This window comes from Rhinopithecus bieti, unplaced genomic scaffold (assembly GCF_001698545.2).
Source record: "Rhinopithecus bieti isolate Rb0 unplaced genomic scaffold, ASM169854v2 scaffold_5885, whole genome shotgun sequence".
Classification (NCBI taxonomy): Eukaryota; Metazoa; Chordata; class Mammalia; order Primates; family Cercopithecidae; genus Rhinopithecus; species Rhinopithecus bieti.
In genome coordinates this window covers 75,365-82,215 of record NW_016804867.1, presented here as the reverse complement: position 1 = coordinate 82,215, position 6,851 = coordinate 75,365, and positions in this window count along the sequence as shown.

Here is a 6,851-nt window from a genome sequence, read left to right as displayed (position 1 = left end):
CCTTATTATAAAAAAAAAAAAAAAAAAAAAAAAAAAAGAGGAAAACTTACATTCACACAAAAACCTGCACTGTATATAAATAGAAGATTTCTTTGTAATGGCCAAAAACTGGAAAGAAGCCACTTTTCCTTCAACTAGTGAATGGATAAACAAACCATGATACATCCATACAATGTAACACTGCTCAGCAATAAAAAGAATGAGCTAAACATACATGCAACAACCTGAATGGATCCCCAAGGATTATGCTAAGTGAAAAAAAGACAATCCCCAAAGGTTCCATACTGTAACTCCATTTTTATAATATTTTGAAATGACTACATTTTAGACAAAGAGGACAGATTAGTGGTTGTCAGAGATTGAATTAGGGAGGTGGGAGAAAAGTAGGTGTGGTTACAAAAGGACAACAAAACGGATCCTTGTAGTGACGAAATTGTTCTGTATCTTGACTGTGGTAGTGGATACATGAACTTACACATATAACATTTTATAGAACAAATACACACACACAACTACAAATAAAACTAGGGAAATTGGAATAACATGGGTGAATTGTGTCAATGTCAATCTGATTATAATACTGAACTAAAGTTCTACAAGATGTTCCACTGGGGGAAACTGGGCAAATGGTACATGGAATATTTCTGTATTATGTCTTACAACTGCATGTGAATCCACATTATCTCAGTAAAATTCAATAAAATTAAATGTCAAGATGATGATATATTTACGGAATACTAAGGAATACAACAGGAGGAAGTCCCTAAATTTTCCTTAAATATGCAAAGGCAGAAAGACTGCATGGAAGAAACACTTAAGCTAAGTCTTGAAGAATGAGTAGAAGCATTCTGGATAGATGGGGGATGGATGGGCGATAAACCAGGAAGAGGGGCCAGCAGGCAAAGAGATACAAGAGAACATGGTGTACTGAGGGAACTGCAAGTAATTCAAGTATGGCTGAAGCACAAAATTCATATGCAAGAAATATCTCTTTTTCTCCAATATTCTCCTTTAGTAGTAGTCAAAAGAGATTTCTGACATTCAACCCTATGATACACAGGAATCAAAAGGAATCCACAGCCCCTTGTGCTCCAGGAATTAGGAGGGAGCCATCCCCTGTTCCCTTGTCTTGATCTTTATATTACATGAATGAAGAACTGGCCTCATAGCTTTCCGTGTTCCTTACAGGACCCCCATCTCTCTCTCCCCCAACCCCCACACTCATAGTTTCACAACCATTACCTGCTTTGATGGTATTAGAATTATATAATTATGTCCTTTATCTCTGTTTACTTCAGTCAACTAAAGAAGTCTAGAAATCCCAAATTCCCACACTTTATTCCCCATGCAACTCTGCACATTGTTTTTTGACCCTATTTCCCATCCTTCCCCATTTCCTGAAACTCTCCTGCAGTGTCTACTAGAACTTACAGTCCATCACCAGAAAAAGTATTTATATCCTCAGCCTCTTTTCTAAATATTCCTTTCACCTACTTGCTCTAAGAACTCTAGTTTTCCAATGAAGACACTGCTTCCCCTAAAGCCCAAATGGCAACTGCTTTTTTTCCCATACTCCTCAAATCAATGGTCCTAAAGTTGGGTTAGACATCCTATTTGCACCTCATTACCACTTCCAAGCCATTATCCTTCTGTCTTCCTTAAACGTCCCCCAGCTTTGAATTTCAAGTCATTCAGACATTTAGTTGTTCATTCATAAAGCAATCATGTATTGAACACTCTAATATATGCCAGTGATTATTCTAAGGGTTAGGGATACAATGATAAAACTGGACAAAATTCCCTGTCCACATGGAGCTTATATTTTACTATTCCTTATAATTAAGTTATACTACTCATTACTTGAGGAGTTTAAATTCTGGCCTAGTGACTGTCATAATACTTGATGATAAATATATATTAATAAATTTTCAGATTTATTGTGTTCTCATTTCCTTGATCTCCTCTCTTCCAGGGAGCTATCTACCACTTTTCCTCAGCCACTCTTATATTCATTCCCTGTCTATAATCTCAATTTTAAGCATTCCACTATCTAATCAGCACCTTTCTTCTCTCCATCACACTGCTTTTAGCACCTTGACTTTTATAATTCTTCAACTTTTACAAGATACGCATTCTTTGGACCCTATCAGCTTTTTACAGTTCCTTATCATTCTCATGTCCCCTTTCCCCTCTACCTAATGCAAATTCCATAATCATTCCCTGGTATATATGTCCTGAATATTCTTGCCTTGTTCTTGCTTGAGTTCAGGGGCCAAAACCAAAGCCTGCTTAAAGCCAATCCTTTCTCTACTTTAATCTACCTCCATAACAGGTGAAGGTGATTTTTAAAAAAGCATACAACCACACTTATTGGTCTTAGTTAAATTCTTGACCACGAACCTCATCTGTGCTCTTATTGCTACCTAGCAATCATACTAAATCTCTCTAGTCTAGTCATGTTGTTTCTCACTTAGATGTCTATTTCACACCTTCTCTTCCTAAAATCTCTAATATTTCCTATCTCTCTTCATTCTATCTGATACCCTTACTTACTACTTCACTGAGGAAGTTAAAGCAATCCAAACAAAACTTTGAACTGCACAAAAGTATAACTTAAAAGAAAAGAGGAAATGCTTCTCTTTTTACAAGTATTCCTGCTAATTCCAGACACACCCAATCAATTAATAGATCTAAACAAAAATTATCAAAGGCTGCTAACATCCCAACAAGGGAAACGACTGGACATTATGTATCTCTTGATAGAAGTATACATCACCATTTATAAAGTATTCTTGCAAACACTATACCCAGATCTCATCAAGCCCCTGAATGAGGAATTACAGAGAACAGAAGAACATGTTAAAAGTCACCATGGGGATGCAATCAGCAAAATACAGACTGTGGGAGACTCTACAGGACAAACAATTCAGTTTTATCAAGAAATAAACTGGGTAATGCAGATGAAAAGAGCATGTATAAATTGAAAGTGACATAAGAGACAAATCAATCAATCACAATACGTGGTCTTTATGTGGACCACAATTCAAACAAACATTATAAAAAGACAACTGGGGAATTTGGAACATGGATGGGATATATTATAATATTAAGGAATTATTGTTAATATTTTAGGTATGGTGATGTGGTTATATCTTTTAAAGCACCATCTTTCAGAGGCATATAATAAAATACTTAGAGTTGTAATAATATGATACATGGGATTTACTTCAAAGTAATCTGGGGAAGGGAAAGAGTGTAGATGGGGCTATAGAACAAAACAATACAGGTCATGAGGAGATAGTTGTTAAAGTTGGGTGATGAGAGCATGAAGGTTCATTAATCTACTAGGTTCATTAATCTATTCTCTCTACTTTCATAAATTTTTGGAACTTCCATAATGATGAATTTCTTAAAGCAGAGATTTTTCTATGAGCATCAGAAGATAATTTCCAACTGACGTAACTTTAAGAATGCACCCATATCCTGCCTCTGCTCTTGTCATTATCCATACTCCTAAGTAAGGTCGACTCCTTCATTTGTGCACCAGAACACATACCTTCTCCCTATTCAAAGATGCCATTCCAGTAATTATTTTCTTACCTGCCTTATTAATTTCCCCTTCTCTACTGGATCAGTTCCATTCAGCATAGAAATGTGCTATAATTTCTCACATTTAAAAAAAAAATGTCTATTGATGTCCTGTAGTCCCCTCTAGCTATTGCCCAATTTCTCTGCCTCTTTTAGAAGAAGATTCCTCAAAGGAGTTTTCTTGATTTCCAGTTTCCAATTCCATTTATCCCATTCTTTACAGAACTCATTACAGCTAGGCTTTTACACCTACCACTCCACTGAAATTGCTCTTGTCAAGGTCACCAATGACCTCAACGTTGCAAAATCCAGTGGTCAATTCTCAGTCCTTATCTTATTTGAACCATCAGTAGCATTCCATGCAGCTGCTCATGTTCTTCTCAAAACACTGTCTTCATTAGGCTTCCAAAACACTATACTCTTCTAGTTTTCCTCCTACCTTATTGTTCTCTTCTTCTCAGTGTTATTTGCTGGTTTATCATTATCTTTATGATTTCTAACAATTCTCCAGAGTTCAGTCCTTCTTTTCTAAATATACACTCTTTCTTGATGATCTCCAAATTTTGTATTTCTATCCTGGACTTCTCCCCTGAAATCCAACTCCACTTGAATATTTAACAAACATCATGAACTTAGATCCACAGCTGAACTCACTAAAAATTTGCTCCGCTTTTATAGACTTCCACCTTTCAGATGGCAGCAACTCCATCCTTCCACTTGCTCAGGTTGAAAACTTTGGAGTCATCCCTGACTTTTCTCTTTACCTCTACTCCACATCCAACCTACCAGTGAAATGCTAAATAGAATTTTTCAAGTCACAATGAAAAGGCACTAAACTGAAACGGGAAAGACACTAGATCATTAACCAACTACTCCCAGCAAAGAGAAGTCCAGGACCAGATGCCTTCAACAGGTGAATTCTACCAAACATCTAAAAAAAGAATTAACACCAATCCTTCTCATACCTTCGAAAATCAGAAGAGGAGGAAATACTTCCAAATTCATTTTATGAGGTTAGCATTACCCTGATACCAGAGACATACAAAGATACTTCAAGAAAAGAAAACTGAAGAGCAATTAATCCTTGATTAACAAAGAGGCAAAAACTCACAACAAAATACTAGCAAACCAAATTCAATAGCATATTAAAAGTATCATACACTACAACTAAGTGGGATTCATCCCTCATATGCAAGGATGGTTCAATATATGCAAATCACTTAATGTAATATAACACATTAACATAAGTATAAAAACCACATTATAATCTCAATAGAAGCAGGAAAAGCATTTGACGGAATTCAACACCCATTGAGAATTTTTAAAAAACTCAACAGATCAGTTATAGAAGAAATTTACCTTGACATAACCTCATATCTAGAAAATTGTAAAGATTCCACAAAACAATTGTTCAAACTAATAAACTGATTCAGTAAAGTTGTAGGACACAGATTTAACATACAAAAACAGTTGTGTTTATATACAGTAACAATGAACTATTAGAAAAGGAAATAATTCCAATTACGATAGCATCTAAAATAGTAAAATACTTGAATATAAACTTAAAGTAGGTGAAAGACTTCTAAACTGAAAACTTCAAAACACTAACGAAAAAATTAAAGACATAAATACATAGAAAGGCATCCTATGTTCATGAGTTGGAAAACTTAATATTGTTAAAATGTTCACGCTACCCAAAGAGATCTATGGATTCAATGCAATCCCTATCAAAATTCCAATGACATTTTTTACACAAATAAAAAATACAATCCTAAAATTCATATAGAACCACAAAAAGAACCCAAAAGGCCAAAGCAATCTTGAGAAACCACAAAGCTGGAGGCATTACATTTCCTGACTTCAATATATATTACAAAGCTATAACAATGAAAACAATATGCACTGGCATAAAATCAGACATATAGACCAATGGAACAGAATAGATATCGCAGAAATAAAACCATGCATATACAACCAACTGATCTTCAATAAGGATGCCATGAATACACAATGGGAAAATGATAATCTCTTCAAGAAGAGGTGCTGGGAAAACTAGATATACACATGCAAAATAATGAAACTGATCATTTCTTTATGTCATACACAAAAATCAACTATAAATGAATTAAAGATTTAAACATAAGACTTAAAACTGTAAAACTCCTATGAGAAAACATATGAGAAAAGCTTTATGATATTTGTCTTGGCATTTATTTCTTGAATATGAGACAAAAAGCAGAAGCAACAACAAAAGCCAAGATAGACGAGTGGGACTACATCAAACTAAAAAGCTTCTACACAGCAAAGGAAACAGTCCACAGAGTGAAATGATAAACTATGGAATGAGAGAAAATATTTCCAAATCTGATAAGGATTTAATATCCAAAATATATAACAAACTCTTACAAATAAAAGCAAACAAAACAAACCAAAAGAACCAAATAACCCAATTAAAAAATAGGCAAAGGACTTGAATAGACATTTCTCCACAGAAGACATACATATGGCCAATAAATATATGAAATGATGCTTGATATCCTTAGTTATCAAGAAATGTGTATCAAAACCACAGTAAGAAGTAACATCACATCTGTTAGAATGTTTACTATTAAAAAATAAAAACACAACAAATGTTGGCAAGTCTTGTACATTGCTGGTGGGAATGTGTATTGGTATGGCCATTATGGAAAAGTATGGAAGTTCCTTTAAAACTAAAAATAGAGCTACCATATAATGCAGCAACCCTACTTGTGGGTATATATCCAAAAGAATTGAAATAAGGATCTCAAAGAGATACCTGCACTCCCATGGTCACTGAAACATTATTCATAGTAGCCAAGAGATGGAAACAAGCTACATTTCTACCCATAAATGAATGGATAAAGAAAATGTGGTATATACACACAAAAGAATACTATTCAACCTTGAATACAAAGGACATCCTGCCACTTGAATTAATATGGATGAAGTTGGAGGACATTATACTAAAAGGAATAAACTAGTCACAGAAGGATAAATTTTGCATGATTCCACTTAAAGGCAGTATCTAAAATACTCAAACTCAGTGGGAGGTAGAGTAAGATGGCCAAATGGAAAACTCCAGTAAACATCCTCCCTGTGGGAACACCAAATTCAACAACTACCCACACAAAAAAGTACCTTCATTAGAACCAAAAATCAGGTAAGCGATCACAGTACTAGATTTAACTTCATATCACTGAAAGAGGCACTGAAGAAGGTAGGAAAAGCAGTCTTCAATTTCC